The sequence below is a fragment of the Aegilops tauschii genome, chromosome 6 (genome assembly GCF_002575655.3).
Source record: "Aegilops tauschii subsp. strangulata cultivar AL8/78 chromosome 6, Aet v6.0, whole genome shotgun sequence".
Lineage (NCBI taxonomy): Eukaryota > Viridiplantae > Streptophyta > Magnoliopsida > Poales > Poaceae > Aegilops > Aegilops tauschii.
In genome coordinates this window covers 120,773,133-120,796,791 of record NC_053040.3, presented here as the reverse complement: position 1 = coordinate 120,796,791, position 23,659 = coordinate 120,773,133, and the positions used below count along the sequence as shown (strand labels likewise).

Here is a 23,659-nt window from a genome sequence, read left to right as displayed (position 1 = left end):
TGCGAGAGTAGGATGTAGGAGAGTAGTTTTGTGTAGTGATGGTACTTGCTATAGTTGTCCCGTGATGGATTTGATCGACCGTAGTACCGCATGTTGACACGGTTGTGCTCAGATCTCCATGGTCGTTTCAGATCTGCACCGTGCGGTACTACCGCTCTTCAGGTGCGGTACTACCATACGTCCGGTACTACCGCCCTGCTAGTGCGGTACTACCGCGCCTACGGTACTACCGCGCCTATGGTACTACCGCTCCTTGGAGCTGTACTACCGCACGTGGCACAACACACGATACTACCGTTGTCTCAAATCCCTCTTGTGGCACTTCTCATGTGCCATGTCTACTTGTTTCTCCTGCTTTGCTGTGGTCTTTGCATTGATCCTTCTCGCGTTTCGTGCGTGTTTGTTTTGTGGTGTGTGTTTTAGGTGGTGGCTCAGGTGCTCCGGCTCACCGCTCCAATCCAAGCCGTGACACGGGATCCAAGCGTATGCGCAACACAGAGGCAGCAGAGGGCTCCAATGCCCCCCAACGCAGAACCAAGACCACTGCCACCAAAGAGAAGGAACCCGCCATGGGTATGGATGAGATACCGCTTGCTGAGTTCATCGCTCGGAGGAAGATCAATCCGTACGGAAACCCTCATGCCAACTTTCGAGGGAATGAGCTATTCTGGACCAAGCAGCAGAATCTCATTTATCTGGATGTCATCAAGGCCAAGCAAAACACCTATGTGGAGGTGAAGTGGATCAACATGCATCACATGCGAAAAGAGGCGCACCAGGAATACTTTGGTGAGGCTTTAGACCTAGTGGAGCAATTTGGCATTGAGCATATCATCTCATTCCACAAAGACTATGATCCTGAGATCCTTGCTCAGTTCTTTGCCTCAGTGCATTTTCATCCCAATGAGGAAAGGACCATGACTTGGATGACCAATGGTCGGCAGCTGACTGCTACTTGGAAGGAATTCATGACTTTGCTTGGGGTTCCGGATGAGGGGCTCGCCACACCCCAAGGTGTTCGCCCTCATGCCAATCCCGAGTCTGCCAACAAGAACAAGCTTATGCCCTTCTATGTGGAGAAGAGGCTCTCCAATGGCAAGTCATCTTGGGTACTCAATTCCTTTCTTGACATCATGCACCGGATCTTCCGCAACACTCTCTTCCCACGCATTGGGGACAAGGACAAGGTGCATGCCTATCTTGTGGATATGATGCTCTTGTGTGAAGATGCTCGCAACTCTCAGACACTACCACTTGATGTCTCACATATCATGTGGCATGAGCTTCGGTTTGCGGTCTACAACCGCAAGGTCCCCATCTATGGACCTTATTTGTTTCAGTTGATCTCGGCTACTTGGGAGCGGGTCTACCCTCAGGATGAGTTTGAGGCCCCTGGTTGGATCCGGCATGAGCCCATCAACCTCCGTATCAAGCCTCAGTGGGCCAACACTACCTCTCGTGCTGATACTGCGGCTGCCATGGACGTGGATGCAGATGCGGATGAGGAGGAGGCAGCAGACGAGGACAGCTCTGAGGGTTACATCCCTCCCACCTCTGAGCCTTCTTGGGCTAAGCGACTGAAGAACAAGATGAAGATGTTGTTCTGTATGCAGGCAAAGGGGCAGTACCAGACCCATGTGGCTTCCAAGGAGACTCGCCGCCGCGACAAGCGGATTTTCAGGACCTTTGGCGAGAACATTTCTAGCGGGTCAGAGGTGAACATCACCCCAGAGGCAGAATGGATGCACAAGCAGGGTTATCGGTGGACCGAGTCTGAGGAGGAGTCCATCCCAGCTGCAGAGTCTGACGGGGAGCGTGCAAGTGACTACTCCGCTTGAGCCACCACTATTGCTGTAGGTGTCCTCTCTGCCTTTTTGGCGTCTCGATGCCAAAGGGGGAGAGAGTGTAGGATTTGCGAGTTGTGTCGTGTTTGGGTCAGTTGAACTTCGTTTATTTCGTTTGCTTTGGTTTGCTTTGGGAGACCTTCGATCATATGGTGTAAGACATATGCACTCTATCGTACCGTAGTGAGCTTATTCTATCTTGTGCTTATTACACTATGCTCATGTCTATCTTGCTTAGCTTTAGCCTTATTGCAAGATTTGCCATGTCTATAAAATATAGGGGGAGTGTTGATCCTAGTATGTGTGTCGTGCAGTCCAAAGCACTCATCGAGATAGCACACATCTAGGGGGAGCCCGTCCATATTTTAGAGACTTGGGGTTTGCCCTTGCTCTTTGCGTTATACCCTCGTACAAATCCCGTGTTGTCATCAATCCACCAAAAAGGGGGAGATTGTAAGGGCATTTTTATCCCTTAGTTGGTTTTGGTGATTGATGACAATGCTTTTGCGGACTAATCATGTGCATCGAATATTTCAGATATATTGACTAGGCACAAGATGATTTGGTTCCCCTCGAAGGCTATAGAAGACGGCGTTTCTCTTCGTTTCTTTTCGGTGGTATTGAGTCGTAGGGAAGCCGTACTATTAAGAGGGGGTCCGCGTTGGAAAGGTTGGGTGGATTCATCACGTACACATCTTCCTTTGCACCTCCTTTCCTCTAGCCTTTGGAGTGTCCTATGTTTTCCTTGTCTATGCAAATATTGCTCTTACTTGCTGAACTAGGGCATGCGGTAGTACCGCAGGACCTTGCGGTAGTACCGCCCGCTGGTGCGGTAGTACCGCAAGGGCCCACGGTAGTACCGCTTCGCGTGGGCGGTAGTACCGTGGTCTTTGACTTAGTTTCGCAAGTACGCGGCAGTAAGGGGCGGATGTAATTTTTTACATCCGCGCCTCGCGCGGTAGTACCGCTGCTGGCCTACGGTACTACCGCGTCGGGTTTTTGCATCGACTCCAACTCTGTGGAAGTAGCCACGGATGTAATTTTTTATATCCGGGCCTTCCCATCCCTGGACAGCTCCTGCCTTGCAGTAGTACCACAAGGGGGAGCGGTAGTACCGCGCCAGCAGTACTACCGCCCTCTGCTTTAGTGCATTTTTGGCTGTTCTGATCTCTGTTGCGTGGGCGGTAGTACCGCGGGGCCCTGCGGTAGTACCGCGTGCCCCTGTGGTAGTACCGCGCCTCAGGTGCGGTAGTACCGCACTGCGCAGGCTGAGTTGGTGGATAACGGTTGGATTTGTTCTTCCACTATATAAGGGGTGTCTTCCTCCTCTAGTTGACTGCCTCTTTCACCTCCAAGCTCCATTGTTGCTCCAAGCTCCATTTTCGCCCGATCTCCTTCCCTAGCCAATCAAACTTGTTGATTCTCTAGGGATTGGTTGAGAAGGCCCCGATCTACACTTCCACCAAGAGAAATTTGAATCCCCCCACTAATCCCTTGTGGATCTTGTTACTCTTGGGTGTTTGAGCACCCTAGACGGTTGAGGTCACCGCGGAGGCATAGTCCATTGTGGTGAAGCTTCGTGGTATCGTTGGGAGCCTCCAATCAAGTTGTGGAGATTGCCCCAACCTTGTTTGTAAAGGTTCGGTCGCCGCCTCCAAGGGCACCAATAGTGGAATCACGGCATCTCGCATTGTGTGAGGGCGTGAGGAGAATACGGTGGCCCTAGTGGCTTCTTGGGGAGCATTGTGCCTCCACACCGCTCCAACGGAGACGTACTTCCTCTCAAAGGGAAGGAACTTCGGTAACACATCCTCGTCTTCACCGGCTCCGCTCTTGGTTATCTCGTGCCTTTACTTGTGCAAGCTTATTTGTGCTTTATCTCTTGCTTGCATGTGTGCTTATTGTTGGTGCATCATATAGGTTGCTCACCTAGTTGCATATCTAGACAACCTACTTTGATGCAAAGTTTAAATTGGTAAAGAAAAGCTAAAAATTGTTAGTTGCCTATTCACCCCCCCCCCTCTAGTCAACTATATCGATCCTTTCAGCGGGGACATGTTGCACGTTCTTCAGTTGCACGATCTTTCCCGAAGTAAACTTCAAATCCATCGTGCCAACACCATGAACAGAAGCATGCAAGCCATTCCCCGTTAGGACGGAACAATATCATGTGACCTGGTAAGAAGAAAACAAAGACACATCAGCACACACATGAATATTGGCCCCAGTGTCAACCCACAATCGGTGGACTGACAAACTGAAAATACGGTAAACAGATTACCATACCCAGATGCCCCATCATTGTTGCTCAAAGTGACATTGACAGACTTGGCGTCCTGTCCTGGCTTCTTATACTTGTTCGGGCACTTGTTTGCCCAATGTTCCTCTGAACCACAAGTAAAGTAGCCGTCTATCTTTTTGTCTTTCTTCTTACCCTTCTTCTTGAAGGTAGTATTCTGCTGGACAGAGTTCTTTCCCTTGAACTTATGGAAGTTCTTTCGCACCACATTGGCGCTAGAAGAACCCTCTGCCCCTTTCACGTGTGAGTCCTTTGCTCTCAAGTTCTGCTCAACACTTAGATGACCAATGACATCCTCAACAGAGAATTCACGTCTCAAGTGCTTGAGAGAAGTAGCAAAGTTCCTCCATCCAGGAGGGAATTTTGCAATAATGCAACCCGCGACAAACTTGTCCGGTAACTCACACTTCAGGAGCTCCAGCTCCTTAGCGATGCATTGTATCTCATGGGCCTGGTCCAATACAGAACGGTTATCAACCATTTTGTAATCATGGAACTGCTCCATAGCATACAACTCGCTTCCAGCATCGGTTGCGCCGAACTTAGCTTCGAGCGCATCCCACAAATTCTTGGCAACGCGCATATGGAGATATGCGTCGACTAGCTTGTCTCAGATCACAGTAAGAACGACTCCCACAAAGATGGTGGTTGCCTCCCTAAACGCATTCTCCTGTTCAGGAGCAATCGTTACCGTGGGAGAGACACTACCAACCCAGAACACGTTCATTGCTGTGAGCCACAAGGTAGTCCTCGTCTGCCAACGCTTAAAATGCGTTCCAGTAAACTTTTTCGGTTTCAGAGTAGCGGTGAAGCCATGAGTCGAAAAGTGCCTAAAATAAGGTTTTTGGATTGTTGGAAATATTAGCACTTTTTCGATTAATCTAATCCACAAGTAAACAATAAGCACGGCAAATACGGTATGCATCTCATATCGATACCTAAGCATGTGAGCACGTACGGTACATAGAACCGAAACATCTATGAACAACATATATATGGCCATCACATGAACGAGCAAATAGGGGATGAACGAGTCATACCCTCCAGTTGGCCGCGACGGCGGCAGCGGCAGCCTCAGCATCGACCGAGGCCTTCTTCTTGGCGGCTTCGTCGTCAGCCATGGAGTCGATGCAGGGGAAGTAGTGGAAGCAGAGGTGGACGGAGACGGGGACGGATCGGGAGCAGTCGCGTCGAGACGCTCCCCAAAAACCTTATTGCCGTTCTCCCGGGTAGGATCTCGAACGACAGGGTTCAGGAGGCACCTGCTCTCCCGACCAACCGTGCACACGGTTGTCGGGATGGGATCGCCGGAAGCAGCACAGTGAGAGAAACAGTAGATGACAGCTAGGGTTGTGCGAGAGGGAGTGAGTGAACTGAGTTAGGGTTCACTCCACTGCCCAACGCCTTCTTATATAGGCCATCAGGTAGATGGGCTAGGCCAGGCCCACGACCGAGTCCGCGAACAGCCCACGGTCCAACGTCTCGGACAGTGGCGCTTCCATAAGCGACTCGTTAATTAATTAACAATTAATTAATCATTCCTGAGCGGCAAAAATAAGCTTCGGCTCGGCTCATTCCCACAACCCGCGGCGCGAGCGCGCGTCGTGACGTGGCGAGGCGAGGCGGGCGGCGGAGGAAGAGGAGCGCGCATGTACAACTTCTATTCCCAAGCTCCTAATAGCAAGTGGTAGAGCAGCCCTTACAAAGAGGTCTCACTCTTCTTACTGTAGCAGTATGGGACTAAACTTCCCACACTTACCACCACTTGCCGTACACATGCATGGGCCTTAGAGATTAACCAGGGATTATTGTCTTATATAGGCCTAAGCCCATCTATAATCCATCAGAAGCAGGGGGCGGCGCTCCGGTGGAAGCAACGGGGAGGCGGGCCGGTGGCGCGGTGGAAGCAGAGGGGCGGCGTCGGCGGCCGGTGGAAGCAGGGGGCGGAGCTGACGGTGGGTGGAAGCAGGGAGGCAGGGGCCGGCGACGCGTGGGAGCAGGGGCCGGCGACGGGTGGAAGCAGGGGGCGGAGCCGGCGGCGCTTGGAAGCAAGGAGGCAGGGGCCGGCGGCGCGTGGGAGCAAGGAGGTAGGGGTCGGCGGTGCGTGGGAGCAAGGGGCGGCGCCGACGGCTGGTGGAAGCAAGGGGTGGAGCCGGCGGGGATGGGAGGGAGAAGCTGGGGAGTGGGTGGGCTTTTTCTGCCACATCGATAGCACCGGCTCATGCAAAATGGATCGGGGACTTAACAGAATAATGTTCTGTTACTAGTAACAGAATAGTATATATACTCCCTCCGTTCCATAATATAGCGCGTCCTTGGTTTCCATATAAATTTAACCAACGAGATCGACTGCGGCGGGAACAAAAATTATACCAATGAATTCGTATTTAAACGAAGTTTTCAATTATATAATTTTTGCTCCCACCGTAATTGGTCTCGTTGGTTAAATTTATGGTCAAAGTTGAACCTTGGGAAGCACGTGCGCACTACATTTTGGAATGGATGGAGTATAATTTTAGGTAGTATGTACCATATTCTGAGCATACTCCTTTTACGTACAAATATTTACGTATTTCACAAATATAACAAAAACTATGGGCTCACATGCAATTTTTTTGTGTAACTTGCTTTGAAATATCTTAGATATAGTATCTGAACATATTTAAAATGATAAAGTAGTATATATATACTAGTATATGGGACATGAAAGCAACTACCCCCATGTGGTAGGATGTATTTTCTCTATGGGATATCTCATTAACAATCTAGCTAGGCATAAAAAAACGAATTAACACATATATATGGGATATATCTCTCTTCTCTAGCTTTATCTTTCTCTCTGTTCTCTCTTCTCTATTTAGCTTCTCTTTTTTCTCTTCTCTTCTCTTCTCTCTCACTCCCTCTCTCTCTCTCTCTCTTTCTTCTTCTTCTTCTTCTTCTTCTTTTTTGAACAACAAAAGATTTTATTCCATTAGCAACATTTTACAGAGAGTAGTGTGAAAGGTCTCACACTAGACATGGCGAGGACATCTCTCGCAATACAAGATCATGCATCTGAAGAGAGGCAACGAAAAGCTAGAGTCCTATTTTTAATTTTGATCGCTAACTTAGCTTGATGATGTGCTTTGACATTGAAACACATGTTGATGTGTGCTACTCTCGTGTGGATAAAAGATGGCGACTCCTGTATAGAAGCAAGAATGAGCCTTATGTTCCAGTGACTTGTGACTTGAAAGATGGAGCTCGCCCCCGCTGCCGATGTGAGTACGGAGCAATCCGTGTAGTAGTGTGGTTCCGGGATGTGAAGAGTTCCTGTTAACATTGTAGCAAATAGAAGCCCGTACGCTTCAGCTTGGAGAGCAGATGACACCGGAGTAGACATAGCTGAAACCTGCAGCTCCTGACAATGACCATTTTCTCCGAGTTGGATGATGACACCGATACCTGCTGGCGATGGTTGCATATTATCCTCATTTGTCCATGCCGCATCACAGAAAATTCCTTGTCATGTAACTAAAGATGGGTCTTGTGTGGTTGATGATTGTTGTACAACAACAGTTCCTGCCATCTCATCTTCTAGTTTTGGGGCTTGTAAGATCGCATTTGCCACCGGGTATACCTGTGATGGTTTACAAAATTTTCTATCAAACAGGGAATCATTTCGTGCTTTCCAAAGACACCATAAGAAAGTGTATATACACTAGTTACGTTGATATGGGGATGAGCAGAATCCAGTAAAACCTTAAGCATTTGTGGAATGGAATGATTATGTTCAGCTAAAACTTCTGTTCTAATATACCAGGGAAAGGAAAACCAAGTAGCTTTTGAGCAAGGGCATAGAAAAAGCATGTGCATTTCATCCTCCTCGTTGCCACATCTAGTACAATTTTCACTAATATGTCTGGAGAACTTACTTGCTCACTTACCCGTTGAAAGTTCTCCACGAAGAAGTCTCCATGCGAAAGTTTGAACTCTTGGCTCCATGCATTTGTCTTTCCAAACCTGATTAAGAAGATTTAGAGTCTGCGGTGGAACAGATTTTGGCTACTGGTTTGCTGTTAGTCGTAGATTACTAAAGTAGTGCTTGTAGGCACTTTTCGAAGAGTGGTCACCTGCAGGGGTTAGCTTCCAAACCAACATGTCATGTCCAACAGTGTTAACAACAAGAGTTTGCAGTATAGCTTGTACAGTATTAGGATTGAACAAAGCACTGACAAGATTGATGTTCCAAGTTTTCTGATTAGGAAGCCAAAGATCACTAACAACAGCTGGATAAGAGTAAGGTGGCTGGTGGATTATAAGATTGTCATAAATAGTTTGCCACCCTGAAAACCAGGGAGTACTCCATATGGAACTACTTCCATCTACCAACTCTTCTATTTCTCACTTTTCTCTCTTCTGTTTTCTCTCTCTCCCTCCCTCTCTCAATCTCTCTCTCTCTCTTTCTCTATTCTATCTTACCTTCTCTCCTCTCTTTTTCTCTTCTTTCCTTTTCTTTTTTCTCTTTTCTCTCTTCTCTGTTCCGTTTCCTTTTTTCTCTCTCTCTCTTCTCTTCTATCTTAGCTTCTCTCTTTCTCTCTTTTTTGACAACCTCTCTCTTCTCACTTTTATCCTTTTCTCTTCTCTCTTTCTCTTACTTTTCTCTCTTCTATGTTTTGTTTACCCACCTTCTCTTTTCTCTTCTAACTACTTAAATAGAGAGAATATACTCAAAAATACAAATATATGTGTATATATATATAACTAATATATAACCAACAACCTAGATTAGTTCTACGCTAACCTACATTATACAAATACAAATTCTATGCTAACCTACATTATACAAATATATAACTAATTTAGTACACACATCTCTATTCTCTCTTTATCTCTTCTCTCTATATCTCATCTCTCTCTCTCTTTTCTATCTTCTCTTCTTTTTGTTACTTTAGTTCTCTCTTCTCTGTTCTGTTTTCCCATTTTCTCTTTTTTGTTCTGTTTTCTCATTTTTCTCTCTTCTTTCTTCTCTTTCTCTCTTCTCTCTTTCTCTCCTTTCCTCAATACAAATAAACTAACTAATCTATATGGAATCCAACTAAACCAAGCTACATATATTGTGCATACATGTACAAATGGATGGGCTAGGAAGCATACCTGATGTTGGGCTGACAAGGACGACGGCGACGAGATGGATCTGTCGGACGATCAGATCGACCACGTCTGGAGAGGACGCCGATGTCGGCAGTGAGAGGGAGAGAGAGCTCGTGTTTCGGGAGAGTGAGGGAGCTGAAGTGACAAGGAGAGAGTGTGTGCGTGGTTTGGGGGAGTTATTCCCCAATCTCGCGTCGTGGCGGTCTGTATATCTAAACTTAGCAGCGCGTGAGCGAGAATACATTGCTAACTTAGCAGCGTGTCGACCGCTATTTTTATATTAATATTTTAATTACATATAATGTGAAATTAAACTAGGTATTGATTTTGCCATGGTCTTATTACATGACCACTTTTCGGGGTTTTCTAGAGAAATTTATCTTAATGCACAGTTAGTAGCGTGTTCTGCTAGGCAAGCTACTACATCATCAGTCACTTAGTAGCGTTTACCATACATGCAAGCGCTGCTAGATAGATCTATTATATTGACATTGTAGGAAGTGAAAAATGAGTTGTTAAAAATAAAAACTACATTCCCATGGTCTCATTACCTGACCACTTCTATATGGTGTTAATTTTAGAAAGTACTCCCTCCATCCGGAAAAACTTGTCCCTCAAATGAATGTATGTAGCATCAAGTTAGTGGTAGATACATCCATTTGAGGAACAAGCTTGGGACAAGTTTTCTCGGACGGAGGGAGTATTATCTAAGTGTTTTCACATATGTTGTGTACAAATTGAATGGACGAGCGTGTTTTTGAAGGGGGAAGTGTGCTCGGTTTGAGAGAGGTAGGGCATAGTTTCATTTTTCTGTTACCATACAAGTTTGTGTTAATGTTAGAGATCATTTCTAGTTATATGCCCAATTTTGGGTATTTTTATGGCTATTCTCATATTTTTAGTGAACTTGATCTTAATGCACAATGAGCAACGTTTCGTTAATGGGACACACCGCTAGATCGTGCTTAGTAGCGTTTCCAGTACACGTACACGTTGCTAGAGTGATTTATTATATTGACATTGTAGGAAGTGGGAAATGAGCTGTCAAAAATAAAAACTACTTGTGCCATGGTTACATGACCACTTCAACCTGGTGTTAAGTGTTATCCAAAATTTTCACATATATAGTTTACAAATCAAATGGACGGACGTGTTTTCAAAGGGAAAAGTGTGTTCGATTTGAGTGTAGTTTCATTTTTCCGTGACCAGACAAGTTTGTATTATTGTTAAAGATCACTTCTAAGTCTTACACTGCTAGATCATTTCTAAGTCTTACACTCCTACATGCCCAACTTTAGGTATTTTTGCACTATTCTCATATTTTTAGAAAATTTAATCTTAATGCACAATTAGGAGTGTGTATTCTATGTCTTACACACTGCTAGATCTAGACTTAGTAGCGCTTCACGTGGTGTCACACGCCTGCTAACATATCGTATTGAAATTAGTGTTTATCTACATGATCGATAAATATCTGGAGTACATGCACAATACATATTAATTCAGAAAGAACTAGTTTTCGGTAATTCAAGAATTAAAATCAGTACATAAATGGCCATTGCTATTCTGGATAATGCCGAAGTGAAAAACATCACATCATCAGTTCTTAAAGCTCATTGTTTTGGGCGTGCATAACATGAGAGCATCTTCAACAAGAGCCCAAAAATTGGCTGCGCGCAAAAATCCAGGATTTTTGGACGCCAGACAGCTACAAAAACTGTAAAACAATGCGCGCGTAAAAAAAGGTTGGGCATGCGCTAAAAAACGCTATTAAAAGTTGCAAATTTGAGGCGCCGGATTGCGCGCGCTTCACAATTTATACTGCGTGTTTTTTCAAACACGTTGAATGCACGTTTTTGGCATCTACTAAAGCAATGTTGGATCTGGCGCACTAAAAAGTGCTATAGTAACGCACTAAAACTATTTTATGGCGCAGAATTTTTGTGCCCCTGTTGGAGATGCTCTTAATTTGTATTCACTGCTCGTCCATCTGATCAGTCCCCCGTCCGCTCAAACAATCTTAGCAGCATGATCCTGAGCAATGTGTGCCCAGCTTATAGAATCCACGCTCGCTCAAGAATTGCTAGCAAAACAATCCATCTTTAGTTTATCAGTTTTATAATGAAAAGTAGCCCAAGCCTTTACCGAGTCCAACATGAAATTCTTGAAGTTCATATTGGTCAATTATAAAATAGAAATAAGAAAATAATTTATATTTATTCCAATCAAACTTCCTACCTATTAACCTGAAAGTTTTTTTCAGATAAATGATTCAGTTCTCAAATGAGCAAATCGTTAATCTATACTCCGCCTCTCACCGTGCAGCCGCCCAGAATAGAAGAGGACGACTAGAGTAGAGGAGTCTAATTCCAATCCAAACAATTGAGGGAGTCTAATTATTTTTCCGTTCTTGATTGTTTCAATTGCACTTCCTTCATTGGAGGGTTGCTTGGAAAGTGCGATGCCCATGTTCAATCACTGAAGTAATGAATCTAAACAAGAAAACGAAGTAGAAGTGAAAAACTTTTATAATATATTTTTACATCTCTTTGCTCAGTTTTCCCCTTTAATGTCCCTCTCCGTCATTATTCATAGTAATGTGCTCCTCGCTGAGAAGATTTGAGCACGACTACTTGAGAATTGAGCTCTTCATCGATTGGTTACAACATGTGGCCGTAGTGGTTGCGGCAGCACCCCTCGTCACCGTCTATGTAGGCAGTCGGAAGGAATCACCATGGCCATCTCTCACATGGGGAGGAGTGGAGGTAAAGAGGAGAGAGCAGAATGGTGTTGCGAGAGGAGGAAGATGCTTATAGGAGGATAGGGTGAAACAACGGTGGGGTGGGCCAATCACGTGGCTGCGCGGGCGGTGCCAAACCGGCCCAAGACTTAGCAAAGTATCCTTGACTGCACGAAGTTTCTCCTCCCGGATGCATATGTGGTAAAAGCCAAAATAATAGCAAAGACAATGAAAAAATTGTGATCCGTTTCCTTACACACATGTTTGATTGTTCCAGTCACCTGGTAATACACTCCAGCGTTGTAAAACAAACACAAAAAGAAAATTACAGCTCTCAGACAAGAAGTGGAAGGACAAGATCGACCTGCAGGCCAGAATCAAATTCAGAAAGTTTGGTATGCAGACCAGCCACTGGCTCAAAGTCAAAGAGACATGACAACACATGGACCAGCAGAAGGTAAAGCAAGAATGCTACAATGGCGAATTTGTCGGGCCACTTTATCGAATAAATCATTTTGGAGAAACTAATTTAGTAGTATAAAAATAGTAATCATAATCCGGCATTACCAAAACGAAAAATAAAATAGCAATTAAAAAAAGTTGATCCATTTTGAAAGATTTTGTTCCTTTTCTTATTCATCCTCAGACGCTGCATAAGCTTCTCACAGATTGTTCAAACAATGTAGGCAATACAGTTCGCAACTCATCATAGGTAAGAACACTTTTAAAACAACATAAAAATATGGATCATTGGTCTTATACACAGATAAGAAATGAGACAATTCTTTTTCTATACTCCCTCGGTCGGATGTATGTAGACATATTTTAGAGTGTAGATTCACTCATTTTGCTTATGTAGTCACTTGTTGGAATCTCTAGAAAGACTTATATTTGCGAACGGAGGGAGTACTTTAGTTTCCTAATCATCAGCCACCAAACATCAAACAAAATGGATATGAATCGAAACCAAAAGGAAAACATGTAACTGGAGGACTCAGAATATGGGTGGTGATATAGCAGTATGGTCGGCAAGGCAAAAAAAATGCCAATTACGACGAACGAGACCAAATATCAATCTTCACCGTCCTCCTGAAAAACAAACAAACCTCTGGTTCTCTTCAATGAAGATACTAAAGGATGCAACACAAATCATGTTAACACCAATGAGCGTTTTGAAACATACTTAGGTAGAAACTGTGAATGTTTTGAAAACAAGACTTAGCTTTATCATACGTTTCAGAATCCAACATTCCAAAGAGGCTGAAATATCTCAAAATGCCATATGAACCTCAAAACATAAATATCAGATCAAAACCAGTATCATGAAGTCAGACGCCAAAAAAAACATTAAATCAGGTAAATTAACATGGCTCAGACATCCAAGGAAGGAATTAGCAGCATTAGCTCTCAAGCCTGGCGGGGCGAAAGCTCTTAGGCGGCAACTGCAAATGTTTTGAGAAACAAGCCTAAGTTTTATCATCATCACCATTGATTTCCCCCAATTCCAAATAAGTACAGTGAAAATATATTATGGTAAGTTTGCAAAGCAAGTATAATCACAAACACATCCTCTTAAACCAGGAAGATAAAACAGAGACAGAAAATATTAAAATGAGTAAAATCAGCATGGCTCAGACATCCAAGGAAGGAATTAGCAGCATTAGCTCTCAAGCCTGGCAGGGCGAAAGCTCTTAGGCGGCAACTGCGAATGTTTCAAGAAACAAGCCTAAATTTTATCATCATCGCCATTGATTTTACCCAATTAAAGATAAGCAAAGTATGCAAAGCAAGTACAATAACATAATATCCTGTTAAATCAAGAAGATAAAGCAGAGACAAAAATATTCAAATGAGTAAAATCAACATGGCTCAGACATCCAAGGAAGGAATTAGCAGCATTAGCTCTCAAGCCTGGCGGGGCGAAAGCTCTTAGGCGGCAACTGCGAATGTTTTGAGAAACAAGCCTATGTTTTATCATCATCGCCATTGATTTCCTCCAATTTAAAATCAGCAGTGTAATCACAAAAAACGGTTCTGTGTACCGACTAAATCATGTCCACAGGTTCCTATCAAATGTGAAACGTCCAACATCTCTCTAATGGCACAATGTAGGATCTCCGGTCAAAGCCGTAGCTACCTGAGACATGGCATCAGGCCCAATGAAAAACACCAAAAAGATCACAACACAACAACCAAAAGTCCAAGCAATTACACCATAAGAATTGATAAATCATCCTGAGAATTGGTAATAAACAAAAGAATACATGAACTAATCAAAAGATATAAATGCAATGGGGGGAGCTCAGACAGCCAAGGGTTTGTCTTCAAAAGTACTGCTGAAGAGGCAGTATCAGAAACTCTAGTCCACATAAATGTCATCACCGCTCAAAACTTCCTAACCAGCTGATGATGCAAACAGAAAGAACATGTAAAAAATGAGAAACGGATATCAAATCAGAATAAAAAATAAAGTGAACAAACCATTCAGTTAGGGAGAATCTACAGCAAGTACTGGCATAAGCACAAATACCAAACTGATAGAGGCATGTCTCAAACAGGCAAGGGTAACAAGATGTCCACTGGTCAGTGCGATACAGATATAAGTAATTACCATGGGCGCAACAGCTTCAAATGAATCACACTTCGACTTAAAGAGTTGTGCTACCAACCTCCATATGTAATCTTCAAACCTAGCATTCCAATTAGAATCATATTTTCATTTTTACATATATATTTTAATGCATAATTCTACGCACGAGTAACCGTACTTGAAAACACAAATAAGGTTAGGATATCATCCATAATTTTGCCATGCTTTCATCCCTACTGAATAACTATAAGGATTAAGGATTACAATTATCAGGGCAGATAAATCATCAAACCTAGACCTAGAGCCCATCACCGTGAACAAACTTCTGCCCGAAAGCAGATGCCTGACTTGAACTTGAATGAACCGGCAGCAAAACATAAAACACGTTGAGGATACACAACAGCCTACAGTGCAGAACTGAAGATAGCGGGCCTCACCTCTGCGGGATGCAGCAAGATCTTGGGGGTAATATGGTGAGCTTTCTAATGGACGACCTGAAAATCTTCTTCAAGTATTCCACCTTTTTCTCCGCGAGAAAAAAAAGTGGAGTACTTGAAGAAGACGTTCAGGTACTCCAGCTTGGCGGATCTCTCCTCGAGGGGTCTCCTTCTGCGTGAATTTTGGCACGCCGGTGGCTCTGGGATGTTCAAGCAAGCGCAACATGCTGCCGGTAGCATGAGGTTCCTGCTTGAACACCACAGAGCCGCCGGGCTCCCCAACAGACGGCGCCCGTCATCCGGACGAGATCCAGCAGAAGGAGACGCGGCTCGACTGAGGTGGAGGGCTCGAGGACGGGGGAAGCCGCGGAAGGCAGTCGGCGTCGTCGACGACGGGGTCTGGGGGAAACGGGCGCGGCGGCTGCCGGGAGGCGCTCAGGCGCGGGGCGCGGCGATAAGGATGGGGGTGGGGTGGAGGATGCGGAAGAGAGGAGATGGGATCTGGGATCTGGGAGGGCGTGGCGGCGGCGGCGCTGCGAGGAGGGTTTGGTGAAGGGTTGGGGTTGGACGGGTGGAGCGCTGGCGAATGTATAGGGGTGGGCGATCTTCGTCGGGCTCAAGAAAACTAATTCGATACGGCCCTTGTGTTTTAGGGTCGGACGCAGACCGTATTACAGGCCTGGCTAGTTGAGGTGGGCTATTGATCTCAAAAGATAAAGATAATTCACAGTCCGTGCTCTCCGCGACGAGCGGGATGGGCCGCGGGAGGCTGGAGGCCAACGGCCTGTCACTGTGAGCTATCGCGCGCCTCACACGGGGGGCGAACCTAGCAACCCTAGAACAACCTCTCAAAAAAAACAACAACCCTAGAACAGATTCTAAAAAAAAAATAGCAACCCTAGAACAGGCCTAAAGAAAAAGCAACCGTTGAAAATCTTTAAAAAAAAAGCAACCGTAGACCAAGGCTGGCAGAACGTGAGCTCCCCCGTAGGTTGCTCACGTCAGAGCATGCCTTGACGGTGGCCCCAGAGGTGCATCGGCGGCGTTCAAAAGATGCGCAACCAACCAATTCTGACACACGCCTTCGCTAGTGTCGCCCTCCTCACGGGCGACCCGGGCAAAGCCCTCGCCGCCACATCAGCCTCCCTCCCAGATCTCCCCCTTCCGTCACAGCCGGCGGCAAGCGCCTCCGGGCAAAGCCCGGGCGGCGGCGGGGCCTCACTTTTTTCCCTCTCGCGAGGCCAGGGCTGCGTGGGGCCGCTCGGCCAAGGAGAGGAGCGGGGGCGCGGCGCACGCGGCGAGCTGGAGCGGGAGGGCGCGGCGCGCAGGCGTCGGCGGGCGCGGCGGGCGGATGGCGGTGCTCGGCAGCGGAGGAGCAAGGGCGGCGTGGCGAGGCCCATGAGCAGAGGGCGCTGGTGGTCTGCGGCGGCGCAGGCCCGATCTGCGTCAGATCTAGGTCAAGAGGGCCGAGGTCACTATGCTTCTCTACTGGGGTTCGTGTGTGCCTGCTCGCGCTGGCCCAAGGCAGGTTGCGACGGCAGCCGTTGGCCCGGGTGGCTGGGGGTCTGGAGGTGGCTCGCCCTGTGATGTGGTCCGGCCACAAGCCATCCGTGAGGTGATGTGGGAGATGAATGGCACCCTGCTCGGTGTTGCATCCTCCTGATGGGGGTTCAGAAAGCTTGGGGCTGCTGCGGGTGGGAGGACGAGATGGTGGTGGCTGGAGGGAGAGGAATGGCGTTGTTGCGGCTGTTGCATCCTTCGTCTAGAGATGAATGGCCTGTAGGCGTTGCATCCTCGAGGAGACGAATGGCGTCCTGCTTGGTTGCATCCTTCCGATGGGAGAAGAATGGCACCGCTGCGGGGTTGCATCCTCCGTCCAGTGGGTGACGCGGATGCAAGGTTGGAAGCATGTCGAGCTTGCCGAGGATGTGCGGTTTGCCGTGGAGGCAGGGGTAGTGGCTTGGTGTGTAGGCTGGCGGATCCTGGGCTCGAACTGTGTAGGTGAGACGACCGGCGAAAGTCGTACTCCGGTTGTGGCCGGAGTCGTCGATGGTTGTTGGGGATATAACTATTGAGTATAAACCGCCCAGGAGGGGCCGGGTTATGCTCATGATGATCTACCAGTATTGAAGCCCATGAAGACATAGAAGATGGCGACTTACGAAGGAGACTTAGTAAGAAGGCCCAAAGCCCAAAGGCGGGTTAGGGCCCATAGACGTAAACCGCCATAGGTGTATGACTTGTACTGTAAGATAGGAAAGTGTGGATACCGAGCCGGACACGTTTATGAGCCGGCCAGGATTCTGTGAACCGCCAGGCGTCAACCCCTGTATATAAAGGGACGACCCGGCGGCGGTTTAGGGACAAGAAACAACAGATCGAGAGCCAGGCTAAGCGTATTCGCTCCCTGGTCATCGAAACCCTAGCAATACCACCTCAAACTGGATTAGGCCTTTACCTTCACCGCAAGGGGCCGAACCAGTATAAACTCCCTGTGTCCTTTGTCCCGATTAACCCCTTTAAGCTAATCTCATTGCGATGGCTCCACGACTAAGTCCTCACACTAGGACATCTGCCGTGACAAACCCACGACAGTTGGCGCCCACCGTGGGGCGAGCGCATGGTGGTTTGACGTTCTTAAAGGGCAGCTTCGAAGGGATCAAGGGATACGCTGTGGGCCGGATGACCAAGAGTCGTCGCGGCAAGCTCTACATCGACGACGCAGGCTGGGCCCCCGAGGCCGGCTCAATTGAGTACGGGTACCGGGTCCCCTTTAGCGGAATCCACGTCTTCATCGGCAAGATCGGCGAACCAGGCCTTTACCTTCATCGGCAAGACCCGCCCGAGTTCAGCCCGCCAAGAGTCGTGCTTTTGTGGGATTCATCCATGGAGTGGAATTTGAGGATAGATCGGCATATGGTAACGAGACGGTTGTCTATTCTGATGGCGAGTCATCTACCGGTGAGACCGAGTCATTGTATCAACTGCAAGACCGCCGGCTTGGGGGCTGTTCCGGTGGGGACAGTATTCCGGACCCCTATAAGCCGCCGAACAGGGTCGCGATCTTCATGGCCGGAACACAACCCGTACAACACTCGTCGACTGCAGCAGAGATGATTTCCGGGTCAGCAGCGGCAACGGCCGCCTGGGCAGGAGGCCCTGTGCGCCCGCCGGCTCAGGTCTTAACCGACTTGTTGGATAAGCTGATAGCGTTGTTAACAACGGTGGTTAATCCGGCATATCAGGATCAGCATAACGCGGCGGTCGCAAAGTTGCGGGATGAGATAGCACAGGCCAAGGAAGAGCTGAACACAGAAAACACTAGGATGGCCGCGGAGCGGGCCGCTTTGGATGTTCAGGCGCAGCGGATTCAATCAGAGTCTTTCCACTTCATGCTAGATCAGAACGCTTCAAATAAAGTCATGAGGAGAAGGCATCAGACTCGCCTGCCTCCGGTTTACGAGGCGAGAAATCTCTTTAACACGCCCGGAGCAGGGACCAGTAACCAGCCAGTGGTAAACCGGGTTGAAACGTCTGGAACGGGAGCGCCGGTCCAGCCGCACACGATGGACCCGCCTCGTCAAGACAATATCCCACCACAGCACGTGCCGACGCCACCGGGTCATTATTCTAACCCCCTGGATAACATGATTGCTGCCGCTTCACGATTGGCGGCTCTCCCAGTTGAAGGCGAGTCTCCAGCAGCAGTTGAGATGCGAAGGGCTGGAGAGCTTCTTCAGACGGCATTGGTTCAGCAGCAGGCTTATTCTTACAGTCGTGAAAGGATTCATTCAACCCCATGCCCAAGCCGGAGTTATAGCACGCATATTGAGGACCACCCGTGTCAAGCAGTGGACGGAACCGTAACCCGCCCCCTGGACATAACCTGGCAGGTGGTGGGGTTAATGCCCAGAACGCCGTGGATCAAGGAAGAGCACGTCGAGAGGCTGAGCTGGCGGCTCAATATGCACCTCATCAGCACTCCCCGGTTCGTCCGACAACTTCAGTGGAGACAGGTGTGACTTTCAGGACTTTGGGTGTGCCGTGTTTGGCTCCGGCTCTACGTAACGTACGATTACCCAAGGATTTCAAAGGTCCCCGTAAGGTGCCCAATTACACTGCTGACTTACCCCCTGAAACGTGGGTTGAGAGTTATGAGATGGCGATGGAACTACTGGATGTTGATGATGCTGCATGTGCTAAGTACTTCACCATGATGTTGGAAGGGACGGCTCGTACTTGGTTGAAGGGGTTGCCAGCCAATTCTGTTGGATCATGGGCCGAGTTAAAAGCCCGGTTTATCCAGAATTTTAAAAATACGTGCAAGTGGCCCATGTCAATTGTGGATTTAGCTTCATGTGTCCAAGAAGAGGGTGAGTCGACAACCCATTGGGTGCACCGGGTCTCAACAATCGTGCACTCGTCGGATTATATCAATGCCGATTCAGCAGTCTTAATGTTGGAGAACAATTGTCGTTTCACGCCCCTGAAGCAAAAGTTAGGGCGGCTCAAACGTCACTGCAATGACATGGGGACACTCATGGTGGCTCTAGTTAAGTATGCTGACTCTAATGGTACCAAGGACCGCGAGTCTGATGATGAAAAGCCGGGAAAGGGAAGGAAGAGCAGCAACACCAGGGGGCAGCAGCATAACCCGACGAGCCATGGAAACAACAGTAAGCGCTAAGCTGATAATAGTTTGGACTTTGTGGCTAACACCAATACGCAGAATAATGGTCAGCGTCGTAAGGGTAAACCGCCCCCATAGACTAGAGGGTCAGGCCTCAATCTTGAGCAGCTGCTAAATCAGCCCTGCCCAAGACATGGGACGCGAGAAAGACCATCTGGGCACCTCTGGAAGGATTGCTTCATTATGAAGGAGTTCAAAAATTCCAATCTTTTTCAACACAGTCATGGGCCGGGTGGTGGCTCAGGATCCGGCTCTCATGGACTGGTGAAAGGATCGATATAGTTGACTAGAGGGGGGGTGAATAGGCAACTAACAATTTTTAGCTTTTCTTTACCAATTTAAACTTTGCATCAAAGTAGGTTGTCTAGATATGCAACTAAGTGAGCAACCTATATGATGCAATGACAACAAGCACACAAGCAAGCAAGGGATTTAACACAAGTAAGCTTGCGAAAGTAAAGGGACAAGATAACCAAGAGTGGAGCCGGTGAAGACGAGGATGTGTTACCGAAGTTCCTTCCTTTTGAGGGGAAGTACGTCTCCGTTGGAGCGGTGTGGAGGCACAATGCTCCCCAAGAAGCCACTAGGGCCACCGTATTCTCCTCACGCCCTCACACAATGCGAGATGCCGTGATTCCACTATTGGTGCCCTTGAAGGCGGCGACCGGACCTTTACAAACAAGGTTGGGGCAATCTCCACAACTTAATTGGAGGCTCCCAACGACACCACAAAGCTTCACCACAATGGACTATGGCTCCGCGGTGACCTCAACCGTCTAGGGTGCTCAAACACCCAAGAGTAACAAGATCCGCTAGGGATAAGTGGGGGGAATCAAATTTCTCTTGGTGGAAGTGTAGATCGGGGCCTTCTCAACCAATCCCGAGCAAATCAACAAGTTTGATTGGCTAGGGAGAGAGATCGGGCGAAAATGGAGCTTGGAGCAACAATGGAGCTTTTGGGGGAAGAGGTAGGTCAACTATTGGGAAGAAGACCTCCTTATATAGTGGGGGGAACAATCCAACCGTTACCCCCACAACAGCCCCGCAGAGGGCGGTACTACCGCATAAGGCAGCGGTACTACCGCTGAGAACAGCGGTACTACCGCTCCCCCGACGGTACTACCGTGGAGATTGGAGGGCAAGGGAGATACGGACTCGGGCGGTACTGCCGCGGTGGTAGGGCGGTACTACTGCTCATGAGCGGCACTGCCACTGCGAAGTACCGCACAATCCGACACGAAAAAGACCCCTCGAGTCGATGCGGTAGAGGCCTGGTACCGCAGCGGTACTACTGCTGAGGACCCACCGGCGGTACTACCGCTGTGGAGCGGTACTGCCGCCTGTGACTCCTAAGCGGTACTACCGCTGGGTACCGCGGTACTACCGCTGGGACCATACCCAGCCCAAAGAAGGGGGAAAGAGACCTCCAAAGAAGCGGAAAGGCTCAGAGGGTGTAAAGAGGATGTGTACGTGTTGATTCCACCCTAGCCTTACCAAAACGGACCCCCTCTTGATAGTACGGTGACTCCTACGAAACTAGTCCACCAGAAAAGAAGCGAAAGAGCTACACCGTCTTGAACGACACTCCGAGGGGAAAGAAATCGTCTCGTGCCAAATGATGAATCTCTGAAATGCTCAAAGCACACGATTAGTCCGCAAACATGTTGTCATCAGTCACCAAAACTACATCTAGAGAGATATGCCTTAACAATCTCCCCCTTTTTGGTGGATTGATGACAACCAGGGATTTGCACAAGGATAAACCATGAAAGTAAAGATACTTAGAACTACAAAATATAGACGGGCTCCCCGTGAATGTGTGCATCTAGTTAGTAGTGCCTTTGGAATGTAGGACACACACATTAGGATCAACACTCCCCCTATATTTTATAGTCCAACAACCTAAGCATAGGATACATGAGAGCATGTAATATAACAGGATAGACAAGCAACTCATAAGATACCAAAGTACTAGAAAGACATAGATAAAGATAAGGTAGCATATGTCTTACACCATATATCTGGAACTTAGGTCTCACTGGCACACAACCAAACAGGGCAAATGGCGAGAAAACACAACGACACAACAAAGAAAACGCCGACACCATAAAGCACAAATCCCAACAAATCCCTAAGCTCTCTCCCCCTTTGGCATCGAGACACCAAAAGGGCAAAGAGCAACGCTACGGCTCCAGGTGAAGGCAAACTGAGGAGCTCTCTCATCACATCCTGGCAGGGTCATCTGCACTGCCATCTTCAGTCGGGAACTGCTCGGTGTCGGAATCGGTCCACGGACAGTGCTGCTGAATCCACTCCTCTTCCTCAGTGATCTGGCCCTCAGACCCACTGACAACGGTCGCACCCAGCTGACGCATGAGCTCCTTGTGACGCCCCCTGGCCTTCTTCTCAGCCACATGAGTCATGTACTGACCACGAGACTCCATGCAGAAGAGCTTCTTCATCTTGCGCTTGATCTTCTTTGCCCAAGAGGGCTCTGTCCCAGAAGGCTCATAATCCTCATCGTCATCATCGGTCTCAGCCCCGTCCTCGGTCTCCATGTCAGCAGCAGTAGATGGACCCCCGGATTTAGGGGCTGGGACGCCCCAACTGTCCTTCTTCCTCAGACGCTTGATCTCATGAGAAACCAATTCTCCAGTTTCTAGCATCACCTGGGGATGGACACGTGCCCAGGCCTTCTCAATGAGCAGCATGATGAACGGACCATAGATCGGGCACTTGCGCTCAGAAATGGCAGTGAGAAGTTCAGACCACATAACATGAGAAATGTCCAGGGACTCGCCAGTGTTTGCTTCCTTCGCATGCTGGCAGAAGAGAAGCATATCCACGAGATAGGAGTGGACCATATCCAGATTCCTGATGCGAGGAAAGAGGGTCTCTCGAAAGACACGATGAAGGATGTCCAGGTAGGTAGACAACTCATAGGTTTCCTTCTTAGTCACAGGGCGAACCTTCACAGTGCAGTAGGGCCAGAGGGCTTGCTTGTGAGTGGAGTTGACGTTGTGGTGAGGGCGAAAGCCGACAGGAGTCTCAAGACCGCGATCTTCCACCTGAAGTAACTCCATGAAGGCCTTCCACTTGACCGACAGTAACTTGCCATTTGTCATCCAGGTCAGATTCCTTTCTTCATCAGTGCCAAGATGGACAGTAGCATAGAATTGAGCCACCAAATCTGCATCAAAGTCCTTGTTGAACTGCATGATTCTGAGAATGTTTAGCTGAGCACACATCTGAAGAGCTTCACCAAAGTATTCAGGATCCTTTTCCATGGCATCCGTGTCGATGGATCAAACATCAACATAGAGATTCTTCTTGGCCTTGATCACATCAAAGTAGATGGCAAACTGAAAGCGGTTCCAGAACGGGCAGTTGACAAAATTGGGTTCTTGGTCTTCCGCATAGGGGTTGCGGCGACGCCTTTCCCAGAACTCCTTAGCAGACAACTCAGTCACAGTCTTGCCCCTTGGCTTTGGCCCGTTGGCAAGTTTCTTCTGGTGTGGAGGCGGAGGTGCCGCACTCGAGGAAGCACCTACTGACTTAGAGGTGCGGTAGCGCTTTGATGTTGCACGACCGGGGTTGACACGGCGGACTTGCTGCTCAGGATGTTCATCACCTGGAACCAAACACACGAACAGAAGAACCAACACGAAAGAAAGAGCGTAAGCTTCCAAACAAAACAACATGGATCAAACAATGGTAGGAAAATAATGGAATCTGGCAGGCAGCGGTAGTACCGCTGGCCATAGGCGGCAGTACCGCACAAGCGGTAGTACCACTCCAGCGGGAGCGGTAGTACCACTCCAGCGGGAGCGGTAGTACCGCTCAAGACTGGGAAACGGCAGTTCCTACTGTCGTGGTCAGATCCGGCACTACCGGACTGCCAAATTCAAAAATACTCCTACCAAAAC

General features: G+C 47.9%; 1 long non-coding RNA gene and 7 other non-coding genes across 8 annotated transcripts; all 8 read right to left on the bottom strand.

The window, feature by feature from the left end:
• Positions 1 to 11,786: 11,786 nt before the first annotated feature.
• Positions 11,787 to 15,575, bottom strand: LOC120966251 (uncharacterized). The gene is made up of 2 exons (XR_005759614.3): positions 15,044 to 15,575; positions 11,787 to 14,706 (listed from the first exon to the last, which is right to left on the bottom strand). It is a non-coding gene; the product is annotated as an uncharacterized lncRNA (long non-coding RNA).
• LOC120967577 (small nucleolar RNA SNORD34) lies at positions 12,653 to 12,734 on the bottom strand. Its single transcript, XR_005761312.1, has one exon. It is a non-coding gene; the product is annotated as a small nucleolar RNA SNORD34 (small nucleolar RNA).
• LOC120967643 (small nucleolar RNA Z43) lies at positions 13,007 to 13,103 on the bottom strand. Its single transcript, XR_005761368.1, has one exon. It is a non-coding gene; the product is annotated as a small nucleolar RNA Z43 (small nucleolar RNA).
• Positions 13,384 to 13,504, bottom strand: LOC120967514 (small nucleolar RNA SNORD14). The gene has a single exon (XR_005761265.1). It is a non-coding gene; the product is annotated as a small nucleolar RNA SNORD14 (small nucleolar RNA).
• On the bottom strand, positions 13,644 to 13,764 carry LOC120967509 (small nucleolar RNA SNORD14). Its single transcript, XR_005761261.1, has one exon. It is a non-coding gene; the product is annotated as a small nucleolar RNA SNORD14 (small nucleolar RNA).
• LOC120967510 (small nucleolar RNA SNORD14) lies at positions 13,882 to 14,002 on the bottom strand. The gene has a single exon (XR_005761262.1). It is a non-coding gene; the product is annotated as a small nucleolar RNA SNORD14 (small nucleolar RNA).
• Positions 14,028 to 14,173, bottom strand: LOC120967686 (small nucleolar RNA snoR2/U65). The gene has a single exon (XR_005761412.1). It is a non-coding gene; the product is annotated as a small nucleolar RNA snoR2/U65 (small nucleolar RNA).
• LOC120967648 (small nucleolar RNA Z157/R69/R10) lies at positions 14,315 to 14,403 on the bottom strand. Its single transcript, XR_005761372.1, has one exon. It is a non-coding gene; the product is annotated as a small nucleolar RNA Z157/R69/R10 (small nucleolar RNA).
• Positions 15,576 to 23,659: the final 8,084 nt, after the last annotated feature.